This window comes from Rhagoletis pomonella, unplaced genomic scaffold, assembly GCF_013731165.1.
Source record: "Rhagoletis pomonella isolate Grant_MI unplaced genomic scaffold, Rhpom_1.0 Rhpom_scaffold_00002, whole genome shotgun sequence".
In the NCBI taxonomy this organism is placed as follows: Eukaryota; Metazoa; Arthropoda; class Insecta; order Diptera; family Tephritidae; genus Rhagoletis; species Rhagoletis pomonella.
The window spans coordinates 12,055,769-12,073,605 of NW_023458556.1; the positions used below are offsets into that span (position 1 = coordinate 12,055,769).

At 34.5% G+C, this 17,837-nt stretch overlaps 1 protein-coding gene across 8 annotated transcripts in view; it reads right to left on the reverse strand.

The window, feature by feature from the left end:
- LOC118733094 overlaps positions 1–17,318 on the reverse strand; it is a 67,557-nt gene extending 50,239 nt beyond the window's left edge. The window contains exons 1-2 of one of the 8 annotated variants that reach the window (XM_036462304.1): positions 17,023–17,318; positions 13,810–13,943 (exon numbers count right to left, since the gene is read on the reverse strand). The gene's annotated coding sequence lies outside the window, so the exon portion shown is untranslated. The other 7 variants (XM_036462300.1, XM_036462299.1, XM_036462302.1 and 4 more) reach the window with 7 other exon arrangements.
- Between the last annotated feature and the right edge of the window lie 519 nt (positions 17,319–17,837).

The following is a 17,837-nucleotide window of genomic DNA, read 5'->3' on the forward strand; positions in this document are numbered from 1 at the left end:
AATGTATTTCTTTAAATTTTATGTTTCAATTCGCTTGTGTGTGTAGGATTAAGGTACTGAATTGAAGGAGTTCACCTCATTCCCACATTAGAAACAAATTTCAACTTGCGTGAGTTGCAACACAGCCTCACCACACCGCACTGCACGGGAGGTGGCTATGGCTAAGTAACCAGTCAGAGAAACCAGCTAACTGGCATAATTGCCTCGCAGCGTAAGGCGTACACTACACATACAGACAGTGCAAATCACCAATTTTGACGTGTAATAAATCTTTTTGATGCCAAAGCATAAACAGCAACACATGCTTTACATACAAACGCCTTCATTTAATAATCATTCATTAATCTCAGAGACTTGGTTGTTTGCCAGCCGGCAAGCGGACGCCCAAACGTGCTTATGTCCGTCCTACATTCTAGTATTCTATAGTTAATATTTGTACAGTATTGTAAGAAATATTCTACTTTAGTAAAATAGTAAATGTAATGCCAACTGCTTAGTTTGAAATGTAATATTATAAATTAACCGATTTTTAGCTACATACGTATGTACATACGTTTCTGTGAAGTATATTTTTAGGTAGAAAATAAACAACTATTACCCCAAAAATTCTTACATTTCCCCCAACACTGTACACAGAGCTACTCGTCGCCTGCAAAATGCCATGCGTTGACTTGATTCCTTTTGACACTGCGTTTGATTAGCAAAATGCACGGAAACTTCACTTCCACTTACCTCAATCGCAGTGCAGCCAAGTAGGACAGTGAACAGCCAACACCACCACCACCAACACCAGCGCCCCAAAATCCGCACCAGGCGGCCATTTGCCTCGTTGAGTCGACGTATAATGTATGACGTGTCGGCGTTATCTGACCGCCTGCGCGTATGCGTGCTGTGCATATTTAGCTGCCTGCTTGCCCATCACTCAATGCTGCAGCCGGCTGCAGCCTGCCGCTCATATTAGCAAATGAGAGATGAGATGCACAACTATGCATAGTTTACTTCAATGGGATCATCATAAATATTGCCAGTACTTATGGGCAAACATAATCCGTATACACATTGGGCTAATATGTACATACATACATACATAGATACCCAGCAAAGTGGTGCGACCAAACACGAAACAACTAAACGAAGCACGCCTAATTGAATATGACTTTATATAGCACACATTTGTATTAATGATTAGCTTTTTACTAAAAAAAAAAAAAAAAAAATTTGCTGCAAAAATACAACCGCTCTTGGCTTCCGAGAATCCCATACCCAGTCGCCGCTGGGCTTGGTTGCAATAGTAATAGCAATATTTAGTACTTACATAGTTAGTGCAACAGGTGCAAGCTGTGCAGTGTGGCATGTAAATATTGTTTGTTTTTTTTTGTAACTTTGTGCGGCCATGTCTTTAGCTATGCATAAATTGTTGTAATCAATGCTGATTGGTTCGTATTTGGAGCAGCTGGATATGCACTGGGGGCGCACATGGGCATAATTATGCAAATTCTGCTGACACTTCACGCAAATTTTATAGTCTTGTTTATTTAGGCGGAACGGATAGTGATTTGTGGTTAGGGTTTGGCAATAAGCCAACTGGACGCAGATTAATGCTTTGAGCTATGAAGAAATATACGCGCGCTTAATTTATGTATGTATATGTATACTATGCATGTATTTATATAATTTGCATACGACCATAAACACATGTGTACATAAGTATGTGTGTATTTTTCATAGAAAATATTAATCAATTTGTTTGCTCTTATTTCTGTTTAAATAATAATTATTTCCACGTAAATTAAAGTTTTAAGCATCACATTTTAAGTTTTGTGTAAATATTTTAAAAGCTCTGCAAATTTTCAACAAAATTTCAAATTTTGTAATCAAAAAAAATCCATTAATTATATTATAATGAATTGCAAGTTTTAAGCTGCTAAAAAATCACGTTGATTTTCGTAATTTTTTTTTATGCTGGCAGCGTCTTCTATATAAAAGAAAATTATCGAACATACCCAAACAAAGTTTGAAAGTTTGGTGAAAATTCCAAGTCTTTTTATGATTTTTGTATAAAGTTTGAAAGGTGAATTTATATGGTATTTATTATATAACAATCTAGACTTTTATAAAAGAAAATAATTAGCAATAAATAAACAATAAACAAATAGCTAAAACTGGTCAAAATATCGCACTCCTATTATTTTGTGGCTAACTGTACTTCTGTAGATATATGCGACCTGTTTGAATATTGGTTTTAATACAAACATTTCATTTGTGTGAAGCCAAAATGTAAAAGCGAACTTGAGTTGTTGAACAAAAAATAAAATTAAAAACCAAAAACTGCAGTTTTTTGTAGAGAACTGACGATTTCAGACGAACATTGTAGGGTATTTTTTCCTTATGTGCTGTGGAGTTTCAATTTCTGTCTTACAGGATCTGCATCTGTGAGTAAAATACCAGTTTAGTCAAGTCTGTAATGTCCCGTAATGATTTTTAAGTTATCCTTCTATAAGCTCGTACAATCTTAAAGGCTTTTGAGCCATAATTTCCTATGGCCTTCTGTAATTCTTTAGACATGGAAAATTTATCCAGAAGCGGTTTTTGTAAGCTTATTTATTTGTTTGGCAAAAACATATGTTGCTCCCTTTCCTATGCCGCAGATATGCATTGGGCGAGCATATCGTGAATAGTATTTGCTTTACCTGTAGCCCGAATAACCAGAACTAGATTGCCCGCGGCCGTTATTGCTCTTTCGCAACGGAAATAATGCCCTAGGGCTTTATTGCCTTTTGTCGGTGGGCGCTATTTCCCCTTCGAAAGGGAAATAACGCACGTGGGCTTTATTTATTTTTTTAAAGGAAATAAAGTCTGTGGGCATTATTTCACTGCACCATACCTAACCTGTCGATTTCTCTAACAGCCGCACTCAGAAACGTTCCTTAAATTAGCTCTAACGAGCACTTAACTAATGATCGTTAAATCTGTTAATTAATGTTTCCTCTCAGAGTTAAAAATTATGAAATGAAGAATTTAAGTATGGCCCCAGTTGCGGCCCTTTATTTTTGTGGCATCACTCACTTTTTTCGTTCAGTTTAAAACAAAATATAAAAATAAGTATTTATATCATTTTGCGCGCACCGGCTCAACAGACGCAATGGCTGAGTGAGCAGAGCACTAGCGTGCCATTCGAGAGATCCGAGTTAGAGTCCTAGGGCAGGAAAATTTTCTTTTTCCTTTTTTATTTATTTTTTTTTCTTATTTAGTTTTATAAACTATCTGTATTGAATTTTTTAGCTTTTTGATCTAATTTTCTTTTATTGCTTTAAAAAGAAAACATTTTTTTTTTTTTTTAATTTAATTAAATTTTTGGCTAAAAGGCCAATTCCGGCATCTGTCTTTCAACTCACCTCAGTCTTTCGAGAGACAAAAGTCTTTATATTTCGGCAACTATCTTGAAAGCCCTTTTCTGTATTTCGAATAACTAATTGACAGATGTGCTTATAGTGTTATTATATTTTTTACGATTAGCAATAAGTTTTCTAAAAACAAAACGAAATGACAAACAGGAAAAACTAAAAATTTTAGAAACTGAAAGTGAAAGAAAAAAGATGAATCAAAAAAGTTTCCAAACGTTAAATAAAATAAAAAATATGAATTTTTAAGCAATAAATCTAAAAAAAAAATTGTATTGAAAAAAAATTCGTTGCCGAGGATTGAACTCGGATCTCTTGAATGGCACGAAAGTGCTCTGCTCACTTGGCCATTGCCACTGTTCCAGCGACGTTATCGAAATTGAAATTTATTGAAAACAAACAAAAAATTTAAAATCATTCGTTAAAAAGTTAAGTAAAGGTTTTTGTTTACTTAACTTTAATGTTCATTAAATGCCGTTAACGAATCATTAACTGACTCTGGGAGGGAATTTTTTCAAATCGTTACTGAGGGACACCTTAGGTAATCATTAAACGACTCTGAGTGCGGCTGTAAGACTCAGAAACCCTTGGCTTCAATATCGAGACCTATAATTTTTTGATAGCCCTCTAAGTTTGGAGATAAATATGAAGAGCGGTGAGGTCTAGTTGCTTTCTAATACAACATACTTGACTCTATGTATTTTTAGGTGAACGCCTGGCATTAATTACGATGCAAAAATTAAGTCACAACAAACTTTTAAGTTTTCAGTGAGAAAAATAAAAAAATTTATTTATTTATTTATTTGTTCGAATTAGCTCGCAAAATGAAAAATTTGAATTAGGACAATCATTACAATTTAGTGATTACAGATATCATGTTAGCAATCATGGATTTTCTGAACTGTGCTCCAATTTTTTTGATTAATGATACATGAGAACCGTTAACCGTTTTTTAAATGTTAGTTACAAAAGTTTAATTTTAGCTAAAAACTTAATATTTTTCACGCAGTACGCCAGATTTTATTCAAATTAAGCAAATATACACATATGTATTATATTACACCTATGGTGGCTATAAAAACATGAAGACCATCTGACTAAATAGCGGCCCTAATATCTGGGTAAATGGCAATGTAAATTTTAACCACAGATTTTTAAACAACACTTTTTGTTGTTAATCGTTAGGACGTGATTGTGTGCAGGTTTAGGTTAAGCATTATTGTATTTACATACTTACATAAGCACTGCCAATCAAACAAGCAATTTATGGTAATCGTTTAGAAAAAAAAAACACAAAAAGAAACCAAAAATTATTTCCAATTCAACAGCTTGGCTTTCAGCGTTAACCAGCAAACTTTCCACTTGATTGGAACTTCAAAAGGTTCATCGATTTTAATTGAGTTCAACAAAAGTTCTTTATTTGTATGTACTAGGTGAAGCTAATTTGAAACACAAACCAATTAATCTTCATTCGTTTTGTCGGTGTCTTCATAATGCCAAGATTTTCAACCAATGCTTAATGGGCTAAATAGGCAAAATATGAAACCCCATAGCATATTTAATACTAAAGCTTCAGAAAGCTTCTCATTTAGTGTTCTCTTTATACATGCACGATTTTATGAAAAGGAGAGACATTTAAATCTACAGTATTGCTTTTATCGAATATTTCTTTTTTACGCACTTGCCTATAGTATTTATGTAGGTACTAACCCTCAGCTTAAGAACGCTTCTCCTTTAATAAACTCGCCAACTACATAACTAAAATTACTACATACGCTAGTTCTGGCTAGTTAGTTGCAACAACTGTATTTTATTAAAATTTGCATACAATCCACAACAATGCGAGCGACTCCCTCGCAAATACAAGTAAACAGAAAAATACAATCGATTGTTAGCGTTCATATTTCCATTCTATAGTAATCGAATGCGTAAAATGAAGCGAAGGAAGTCATTGAATAATTGAACAGCACCAAAAAATTGTGTGCAGCTGCCACAAATGAAAAATAAAAAAAAATGTAGCGCGCATGCCAGACAACAAAACAAAAGAAAAAAACCAGAACACGAATGCGCGTGTACAAATGAAGAATGCAAGGTAAAGCTTACATATTTTAAAGCCTGTGTACATTTGTAAGTAGATATGTACATACATATGTTTGAAGTACCACAAAGTCTGCATAAATGTGCTGATATTCATTTACGATTGTTCAACAATAGCAAAACATTGAAAATTTATTATGCAAACTACAAACTGACGCGTCGCATAAGCAAATATGCTTTTATGTACAAACTTATTTATGTAGGTATATTTGTATGTGTATGTTTGCAATTGTATTTATGTACGATTGTATTAAGACATGGTAAATAAGTGCAGCTTTATTTAACCTCAAACGTGGGTAGTCAGACACTAAAGAACTTTGTGTTGGCTGGCTGCGCGCAAAAAGAAGCAAAGCATTGCAAAAGAAAAAAAAAACAAATAGAAAGACTTAAGAAACGAACTTAACAGCGTGAATGCGATCCGCTAGCGTCAAATCGTCAAACAAGTTGCCAATTGAATAATCAACCAACCAACTATGGATTTTACGCCTACGAACGTTTTGCTTATTTGGTCGCTAGTCACCTTGTATTATGAAGAAACATTTTTTCTTTTGCTATCTACTTGTTCTTTGTTATTTTTTGGGTATATTTTTCTTGATGTTTACGTGGCTAGTACTGCTGCACTGTATAAAATATCACATACACTGTATCTATACTACGTATTTCTGCGGAAAAAGTTTGACAACTGGATATTATTTAGGCGTCGAGGCATTTTGCAAAACACACACAAAAAAATGTAGCAGTTTTTCTGCTAACTAATAATCAGTGTATTATAATTTTATCTGAACGAAATAAATTTTTCTTTTACAAAATTTTGTATTTTCTTTATATTTAAAACGTCAAACGTCATTTCTGGTATATAGTTTGTTCACCATTTTTGCTTAGAATTAATCGTAGAACTTGAATTAGCTATAAACTTTCTTCGAAAATTTTGCTCCCAAGAAATTACTCCGCCCTAATGTACATACATACATTTATATATATAATATAATAGCCTGTGTCATATAAAGTTATAAAGCATATCAAGCGGCAAATCAACTCGTTTTTATTGAATGAAGACCAAAGTGGCATGTGGGTCGTTGAGTTCGTGAGCAGGCATATATCTTATACATTAGTGTGGGTTCCGAAGAAAAAGTTTGTAAAAAAACGCAACCTAATTTGCAAGGTTACTATACATTTAGTCTACAATTTGTTAAATTTTTGGCCTGATTTTAAAATTTAAATATTGTCGAGTTACTCTTGAGTGCTACACATATATAAAGTGATCGAAAAAATTATAGCCGCACCATTTATAGAAAAGCTTTTACAATTTTTTTTTGTTTTATAGTTTTAGCTATTTTTTTATAAAACTACAGTTCGACCATTCATTACCAAAAGCTGTGTAAACCCAAGTTTCAAACTTTGTGCAATATTAAAAGAAAAATCGAGAAACTTTCGTAAAGCTTATTTCTGGTGGCTCTTTTTTTAATTTCTGAATGGTTTAAGTGATATATCGCGGTTTATATATCATACAGAAAAGGCTTTCTTCAACAATTTTAATGACAGAAGAGGTCCACTCCTGCGTCACCTAGCTGATTAATTCATCTTTCATATTGCTTTGTCTCGAGTTAGCAGCTAAGTTTGAAGTTGCAGGCTCTAGCTCAACGGTGAGTTAAAGTTAAAAATCAATTTTACCGAAGCAAACCTATATATCGTCGCTGGAATAAAGAAACAGTGTAAATGGCACATACACTATTATTCGTAATAATCATACCATTGGATAGACAATCCTTTAATCTATTAGAAAAATCTTTAGTTTTCTTAAATATCTTTTTGGGTTACGAACTTATTCGCGAAAAACGAAATTTTATAATAACAGTGTAGGTACTACAATTGTTAACAAATAGTGTATGGTGCACCTGGACTATTATAAAGAAAATCCCAAAGAAATTCTTGAAATATTAAAATAACGTTACAGTAGTTTACTTCATTATGATGCTGCTTTTGCAACCAATATAAAATAGTGTACAACGATTTTATATAAAAATGTTCAAAAATAAAATAGTGTATAAGCAGATGCTTTCAGAAAAATGGGCTCAAAAAGCATGCCTAAGTAAACTGGTACAGATGTCTTTGTAAATTAACAGCTAAGGAATCAATAAAAAGTGTGGTGTATATAAAGTAAGAATATTTTGAATAATAAGCGCACAACTAAAGTTAAGATTTGGTCGATTGGATTATAAAAACTTCTAATTCGTTTTTCTCAAAACTATACTTTTCATATTACACTATTTTATTATTACAACGACGATATGTTTGTATATATACAGTATGTCTACGAGGCAAAAACCAGTCTCAAACTGCCGACGGCCGGTCGATCGAAGTGACGGAAGACGCTGAATGTTGTAGCCCTTGTCGTTGTTGTCGCCGTCGTTGTTAATTTTGTCATTATCGATTTTTAATGTCAATTCTGATGTTAGTGTCATACAATGTTGTTGTTGATTTTACTATTACTTGCTGTCAGCATTTTTAAATGGCAATTGTCGTTAATGTACTTAAAAAGTAAGTATAAATACAGAATATATATTGCACGAGTAAAAGTAACGCATCTAGAGTTGTATCTTTTAAATATATATACGGAAATGGAATAAGTTTTGATTGAAATATTATTTTATATTTTCGTATAAATTACAAACAATAACGCTTTTATTATGAAATTTGATTTTATTTTCAACTTTTTTAATATACCTAAACATTTAGATAACCATCTGTACCAATGAGGTCATGAAGCCAGCGGAAATAGAACACTTCGCTAAGGCCTTCATGCCTGGTAGAGTGGTCCCATTTCTAAAACTCGAAAACCAGCCACAAGTGGAGGCTTATGGTCTCTTAACTCTTCCTTCGTTAATAGTGAAGACACTGTTGCCATTCACGTGATACCTAAATTCCTAATCATCATTATGACTTCACTCAAATACACAGAGGGTCTTATCGACATAAACTCTCACGTAAAATGCGGTCTTAAAGTTAGCCACCCGTAAGAGAGCAGTGCCTTATTAGCGCTGCACTTGTTAAAGTCTTTCTCCCACACACGAAAACTTAGAAAGTCGATGGCGAATTTTCTGATTATTAAAGTCGCTAGTGCTCTATTTTGAGAAAACCTGAAAGCCAAGAAAGACTAAAGCAGGAGGTCCCAAACAGTGGTGTCCTCTCTCAACTAATTTTTAGTTTCCACATCTTGTCACTAGCTCTCTCTGTCACTAGTGTGAGACAACCTATTGATACTGGCGTCCGAAAATTTCATTAAGAACAAGTATCTCTAAGTAAACGACTATCTTTTAGATCTCTCTCCTTGATTCTCTGCACGGGGTTGACTTCTTGCGTCGCATAAGCACCACCTATGTACATACGAAGGTCCGATGCTCCCCGTGAGGAAATATACCCTGCGACACAATCACCAACCAACCTTCACCCTGATAATACTGCGCGGTATCCCGCATAACTCTGGCGTAACTACGGGCCCGGTTAAGGTCACAAAAATCCCCGGACTCTTGGCAACTAATCCCGGGATTTTCGAGATTTGTAATTTGCGCTGATGGCAATAATAGAACCTCCTTTTCTTGACCAATATTGGCTATATTTCTTCTTTTATTTAATAATTAATATTTTTTTATAAATGTCTAGCTCATTGTACATATAACACCGTGCGATAGTAAATTTTAAACACAAATATCAATATATTCGCGAAACCATGGGCCAAGTATAGTAAAATAGCGTTTTTAGTTTTTCACTCTCACGTCAGTAGCTCAAAGTTATTTAAAAAATTCACAGAAATCTGCTCAGAGATTTAGTGTGGGTATCCAATTAAAGAGAAAAGCCTGTAGAATTTAAACAGATTCAAGATTTTGGTGCAGAAAGACTGGTAAATATTGAAAATGTCCTTTTAATATTGTGTTCTTGAAATTTCGCAATATGTTACATATGTTATCTATATAAACTCGATAACATCTTCGAATTTCGTCCTTATAACTTTATCAGTTTAAAAATTACTTATTTGTCCTTGTGAATCCAAAAATTTAAATTGTTTAAATTCTTGCATTTGGTACTTTTATTCTACATTGCATTGAATTTCTTAAATAATTTTTAAAATTAATTGTATCTTTGAAATTATAAATAATTTGATTTGAGTTTTGTGCTGTCAACGCGATTGACGTAGCTTTTACAATAGAAGCTCGGTTCGAAATAGTGAAAAGAACTCGACTTGCTGGTCAAAGCTGGTGCCAGTCAATTAGTTACATTTCCATTTAAGTTTTTACGTCTGCGCGAAGGCGTTTGTCTGGCAATATACTTGCACCTGAGTTACCCCGTATTGTGGGGAATGTCATAAATTTCATTAAGACATTATTTAATCTAGAAAAAAGTCTAATTAGCAAAAAGATAAAGCAAAAATATTGATTTAACTGAGAAACACAAAAAGCTTTTTTTACAGTAATTATTTGCACTATGAATTCAAACAAAGTTAAGAGATTTCATAAGAAGCACTAGCGCGCAGGCTAAGGCTATGGTCAGACACTTATATTCTGCCCACAGCGTATGTAATTATCGCTTTTTTTTGCAAATATTAGAATACAATGTAGGAAGTTTATTTGCCAATACCAGATTTTAGTAAACTTAGCTACGAAAAAGCTCTTATATGTACTCATAGTCATGGCGGCGAGTCATTAAGAATCCATCAAATTTTAACTCGCCATCCTCTTTACTTAACTACTTACAACCACACGTTTTTAATTGGCAAATACTTGTTGTTATACTATTGGCAGTGCTTACAAATACAGTAATTACAGCAAATATTTCTTGTTCAATGTGCTTTTTACTACAAGAAACATATGCATGTACATATGTACATTAGGGTGGTCCATTTTTTTCCAGCATACTTGAAAAATAATAATTAAAACGAATGCGTTGAGCTGTTCGTGGTGATGCGGTTATGAACACAAAAATTTATTTATTTTCAAAGACCACATTCCGACTGAAAATAAAGCGGGTACTTGGGGGACAAGCCTTTACTACGAACGGTTTTTGCTTCTCAAAGGATGCCTTTGGCCAACTTAGTGATGAAAAATCCCCATATGGAAACTTTTTCTTTCCAATTTAGGCCGCAATTTTGAATTTCGGCCGTACTGTGCGGTGGCACTGTTGAACATTAACCAATTTCAAAATAATAAAAAAAAACGGTGTTCTCATTTTTTATAACTAATGCGCGCTTGCACTAATCAATTTAAATTTTATTAGTCTGTTAAAATTTAAATTACACAATTTTGGTCGGAAAATTTGTCATTTTAAATTTTAGCAGTCTGATAAGTTTTAAAATTGTTTGGTGAAAACGGGCATAAGTGCCATTTACTCAGATAGGTTTTAAAATTTATGTGCACTTCAAACACATTTTTTTTTAAGAACAAGTTTTTTTTAAAGAGCAGATAAATTTTAAAACCTACTAGGGAAAACAGCCCGTACAGTGGCCGCAGAACAATTTCAAAATTTGATTTTGCTTTGCATGTTTTTACCACCCTAATAAACATACATTTCTGCTTCTGTTAACCTACATGTTAAGCGTGTATTTGTAGTAGCACATGCATATTTTTGCTCATATGGGTTAATTCAATGCAACAGTCTTCTCGGCTGTCGGTTGCGTGTTACCAACAAATCACAATTCTTAATAATTATCCAAGTTGCACATGCAATGCGTTGGTATTACGACACGAAAATCAGTTAGCTAACGTACGTCACGCTCCACTGGCGGCTATCAAGGAGCTGTTTACATATATGTACATACATATGTATGCTATACGAGTATGTAGCTAAAAATGTCTATAAGTATACAAAGTCACAAAAATGACCCCATAGCCACGTGTGCATTGGAGTGTGTTGTTATTTTTACTTTAACGGTGTACTTTTAGTACTTATAAGTACCGTTTACATCTGCGTTTGTATATGATTAAAATTTGCGGTTTTTATAATTTATATTTTTTTTTTTGCAAATTGCTGAAACTCTCTTCGATTTTCGTCGAATTTCGCGAGAGAAATACATTATATATACTAGAGTTGCTAAAACTAAATAAACGAGTAAAGGTACCAAAGCATCTGGGATTGAACCGGCGCAAAGAAAGTATTGGTGAGTGGGATTATAGGATGATTCGGTACCCAAAGTTGTTGAACCACATGCCTTGACCAGTACTGGACTGGCATCCGGACAGTCTTTGAAATTTGGGGATGTAGGGAAGACCCCAGTCAGTCACACTATGTTAGTGAAGGCCTAATGCCTCAGGAGGCCAAGAAGAACGACCACTGACAGCAATAAGTCGCTGCAGATCTCAGTCCCTTGGAATGCAGTCCGAAGAAAAGCAGGACCCCTACTGAGATAGTGGCCAGGAAGCTCGGAGTTAGCTATACAAGACCACAGGTTTTAAATAGAGTGAAACGGTAGTTAAATGGGACCTATGTGAGTGCAAGTGAAAACACTTGAGGTGGCTAAGACAAAGGTCCAGTTTCGGGGAGAGGCCAGTAATAGCAACAAGGGGCTGTAGAGGTGAGTCCTCCGGAGGCAATCTGGAGAAAAATAATAGCCGCACTGAAACAGTTTCCAGGTAACCCAGAGTTGGCTATGCTAGCGCCACTAAGGGAGTTAGACTAGCAGTTATATCGAATAATTTCCCTGAAAATAGCTATTCAATCTCATAATAGTTCAGAATTAGGGAATGCATACCAATTTTTAGAAGGTATTCAGAAGAAAGGATGAGAAGAAATGGTGAACTGCGCTCGCGGGTCGCGATACTGGCAACAGAGGTATAGGAAGGCCTCCTCTCAAACGTATTATTATTTTTTAATTGCTGGAATTTTTTGTCACAAGTTCTCTACATTCTTAGTGTATGTACACTAGGGTGGTTCAAAATAAGTAAAGTCGGAATTTTATACTCTCATCCCGTAGAATTTTTCTATCTCGAAAAAATGTACTCCATTTTTTTTTTGAAATCAAAAAATTTTTATGTATTTATATGGGTAAAAAAAACAACTTTTCGAAGAAATAGTATAGAATTCTTTAAAATTAATATTTTTCGTTTGAAAGACTCTGTTTCTCTTCAGGAGACTTCCAATAACAACAACCGATTGTTTATTTAGCCATTTTTTTAATACTAAGGGTTTTTATTTATCCACCCATGCATTTTCTGGCATTTTATGGGGTCTTGGCGGACCTATAAAATATAGTTATTAAGAAAAAATATTGATGATCAAGAATTCTATACCATTTCTATGAAAAGTTTTTTTTCCCCCATATAAAATACATGGAAAACTTTGAGCGCATTGAGCGACCTCTAAATAGTTTTTGATTTCAAAATAAAAAGAGGGGTATATTTTTTCGGTATTGAACAATCCGACTTTACTTTTTAACATGCATTTTTGGACCGCCCTAATGTGCACACAGAAAATTGTGCCGAGTTGGATGGCGACGGGTGCAGCAAAGCGGAGCGGAGGGAAGTTACAGGTGTTCACACTGTATGAGCAACTGCAATCAATGCAAAGCAACGGAATTATTTAGTTGTTCAGTTATTTTCAAAAAACAAATATTCATTTATTTATTTTGATCTTTCGTTCGCAGCAAAGTCTGAGCTCAAAAATCAAATAGAAAATCTTAAATCAAAGAAATCTTTGGTTCAAAACGCTTGCTTGAAAGAGATTGCTGTATCAACACAGTAGTTTTAAAGCCTCGCTACTCTCGGAACGGACTCGGTTGGTTTTTCAATAAAATTGTATTTGTTTACTAAATTTTCTCTTTCAGCCTTATATCGCCAAATCTGCCAAAACTTTTTTAGTACAATTTTTCCCCATTTTTTCGATACCATACATATTTTGGAACGAAGTACATTAGTTCAATATTTTTTTTTTTTAATAAAAGGCAATAGCTTTGAATAAACAAATTTTTCGTAGCAACATTTGACTTTATTGTGATCTGCTCCGCGAACTCAGCCTTCTAAAGCCACAATGATAGCCCGCCTGACAGACCATGAACTAGTTCAGAAATTTATCATGCTTTTGGGTTGAACATTTTTCGTAAACATTGATCTGCGAAAAACTAACGCTGGATCTTGAAAAGACTTGAATAGGCCCAGCGAGTCCCAGAATTAAGTAATTATTTTAAAATCTGCATACTCACACTTATCTAATAAATGTTTATGCTTATTATAAAGTAGCATATAAAAATCCGGCGGTAAAACAGTAGTGAAGATATGGTAAATATGTAGTAAAAATTTGCAAGTATTATTTCAAAGTTTAGACTCACCTCAGTTTTGCAGGCATTCAAATCTAAAGCTGGCAACAGTCTTTCGATGTACTTTAGATACTTATTTATTGAGCTGATTTAATTTTTCTACCGCTCTTAGTACTCGCTATTGTATCTTAAGTCTCCAAAACAAACTTTTGGTTGAAGCAAAAATAAAACAAAAGCAATTGAAAAAAAAACCCAATACTCAGAAACAACAAAAAAACTAGCGCACAAAAAAATCCTAAAGTGGCCGACCGAAAAGATGTTGAATTAGCCGAAAAAGGTGCACCAGCACTGCGGGCAACCTCAACTGCAAGCAAGCAACAAAAGACACAAAAGTACGAAAACCCATAAACGCCAGCAACAGGCCAAGCGCAGACACACTCGGCCTAACAACCAAATAGCAGCCAGCAAAGCATCCAGCAAGTTAAAGCTAAAAGTTTGTAAGCCAAAACTTGTTGCTGCTTTTCGCTGCTACTACTCGCACAACAGACAACTACAAATTTTTTGGCTTGTTGTCGTTATGAGATTTCTTTTGCTTTTGCCAATAGTGTGTGTGTGTGTGTGTGTGTGCCTGGTGCTGTTATTTATTCTTTGCTTTTTTGGGTTAATATGCAACTTGTTGTTGCTGTGTTTTCTTAGTGATTGTTGTTTTTACTTTTCGTTGCTTGCTGCTTTTTCGAAAAACATTTTGCTTTTGGCCAAAACTAGCTTAACACATTTTAGTTAGTTTTTGTTTTGTTTCCTTTGTTTTTTGTTATAAACCTTTTCAATGTTCTTTTATGTTTCGTTGACTATTTTTTTTTTTTGGTCTTTGTGGGACCTTAACTTGTTTATCTTTTACGTGTGATGTAAAATGAGATTTTCGGTGAATATGCGTTATGCTTCGCATTTAATTTTTGTGTTTATTTAGCTATATTTTTTATTTATATTTCGCCAACTTGATTGACGAATTCAAAGGAAAAACCAATAAACCGTAAACACACGAAACAATAGTCGCAATCAGCATACAAAAGTGGCCAACCAGCCCAACAATGACACAGCCGCCAAGTCGACTACCTACCAAGTTGGCCCGTTTGCCTTGAGTTGCCAAAAATGTTTTGCTCATTGTAGTATATGTACGTATAACGAAGTATTAGGGTGCATCACCACAAAAAACTACCGTCAAAATATTTAGAAAAAATATTAAAGTTTACGTGAGCTGGACCGATTTGGAAATACAGTAGAATCCGTTTATAACGACTGCGCAACCTCAAGTTTCAAAAAAAGTGTCAAAATGTATAAGATCCCAAAAAATTTTAAGCTTCGCACAACATGTTATTGCATGTTATGCAGTGACTTAACTACGAACCTGGTGTGGACAGACGTAAATTTCGGATTTTCCCTCTTTTTCATTTATTCAAACCAACCACAATCAAGGGAAACTATGCTGTCGCTATTAAGACTTGATTATGTGGTTGTTCGGTTTGTTGTTATTTTTAATTATGTTCTATTTTTAGAATGTTAACTTGAAGGCGTCCTTAAGTCTTTTTTTTTGTTATTTTCTGGCCTAATAACGACATATATTAAGCTTGAGGCCATTATTAAAGAAAAAAAAATATTTTAAAACTAATTTTATTAATAAAAAAATCTGGTATTTTTAGCTATTTTCGAATAAGTTAGCTCACTTTAATTTTATTATTTTTCTGCAGTATTTTGGCGGAAGTCTTAAAATATAATAAATTTTATATTTCTGTTGGAAAAGAATAGCTGATTTATTTATTTTTTTTGAGGGTGATGTATCCTAATATACATATCTACATGTGTCTATATCCACATACACATATGTATTTGAATGCGTATACGCTTTAAGAAACAGAGCCAAAGTCGAAAAAACAGCAGCAAGAGTAAATTGCTTTTAGTTTGAGCTGTGCAAATTGACTTTGGGTCCGAAGCTGAGTTCAACTACAAAGAGTTTTCTGTTTTTTTTTGGTGCAGCAACTTTTGCAAACCTTGTGTAGGTATTTAAAAATGTGGTAAAAAAATATATGTAGGTGAATAAGTTTGATATATTCTCAGTTGTCAATGGTAGGTAATTGCCACCTAGGGGCGCGCACGCGCAAAATAATATCTGAGAATTGCTAAAAGTCGAACATGAATGCGATTTTAATTGGTTTTCCGTAATGAAGTTTTTATGAAATTTTTAATATTTATTAGAGTTAATTAATTTCTTCACTCATTTTTTTATTTTAGTTTAGTATTCACTTGTAGATGACATCATACGTTATTCTCGTATATACATGAAAAGCCTCTTGGCACAATTTTGCATGCAAACACTGTTTGTTTATTTAAAATGGGGTACATATATACTGTGCAGTTCTAAGCTTCCGCAGTCAAATCATTCGTTGCCTAGCATTGGCTAAAACGCGGATATTAGATTTTCACTGCTGACCCCGTTCAGATTGCACATCGCAATAAAGCTTTTAGCTGCGCATCTACATATAGCTGACATCAAAGCAGATTATCAGACTCTTAGCTAATTATTCATCATGTTTTTTTATTGTATTTTTTTTTCTTCCAGCTAGTCATTTGCACAAATTGTTTCCACACCTTGGGCACTACACAACCGCAGCAATTATGTAAAGGGTCAGTCGCAGCTTAGTGCTAAAATTGGCAATTTATATCTGTCTATTGCTTTTTTACTCGCAACTACAGTGAAATTCGCATTGGAATACACACCCGCTCATAGAAAATTTTTTTTTTTTAAATTTTAACAACGATTTTGCTTCTTTTTTTGTACTTTAACGCACTTGTGTGAATATTTGTGTTGCAATGGAATTTAGTTTACATTCGTCGCTTTACACAACAATTTGTTTTTCTCTTTCTTATTTAACCATTCGTGTTTTTTTTTGTTATGTTTGTTTTGTCTAATTTTACATTTACAAATTTTTTGTACAATTCGCTTTTTTTGGGTTTGTCGCTTGGCGTTTGCGCTCTCAATGCCGCACTAAACTCATTTACTCACTTCAATTTTAATATTTGTTTGCTTTGTTTTTTTTTTTTTTCTTTTTCCTTTGTATTTGTAATACAAAAAAACAACAAACCGACTAGCCAAATACACTACAACTAAATAACTGCAAATAGTATCTAGTAGCTGCCAACGTTTGAGATAGCACAAAGTATTCCGTACCGTTGCCCGAACTGTTTGGTTACCTGCTCACGACTGTTTTAGCCATTCGCAACGAAGCTTACCTGTAGCCGTTTTAGCTAATACCAATAGTCATGCCCCGCGCAACGCTACGCCGCCACCGCAAAATGCCACCACCAACAGCACCGAGCACAGCGTAACGAAAAATAACAACAAAAGCAAAGGCGCTTAACACAATCACGTCCAGAAGCGCTTGTTACGCCTCGCGCGCTCAGCTAGCCAGCCAGCCAGCCAGCCATAAAACACTTTGAACCACTTTTATTCTTTTTTTTTTGATTTTTTATTTTTTTTTTTTTTGCTTTTCTCTACAAGCTCAATGCGCGTTTTTGTAGAGTTTGATGCAGCGCAACGGGTTTAACAAAACAGCAGCAGCATTTACTGACGTTGTTAAAGTTTAGTTAGAGTTGGTGTAGCTGGTAGTGGTGAATTAAATGGAGTTGTGGTGAACTTTCGCAGCTTCTGTTTTTGTGTTTGAAGCTCAGCTTTGCGTTTTGTTGTTGCCTTGATACGGCTGCTGCCTTGCTTTTGTCATTGGCTTTGCAATTTAAAGCTTGGCTGAGATGTGTGAGCGCGCGCGATTTTAGAGCTACCAAGATACGGATAAACTGGTAAGGTGGACTTTTGAGGGCGATTAATGGAAATGACGCCAAGAAAGTTAATTCAGATAGATAGATAGATATTATTTAAAATGCAAACGCGAATCTAAGGAGCACTTGGAGCCGCACCTTGAACTTGGACACATTCTATATATTTGTAGACGTAGTATTCCCCGAGTATTTCAGTCAATTCAGTGAAACCCAACAGACATTCAGCCACTAGCCAGTGAATTCACTGCTTCCATGCTTCTTATAAAATTTTT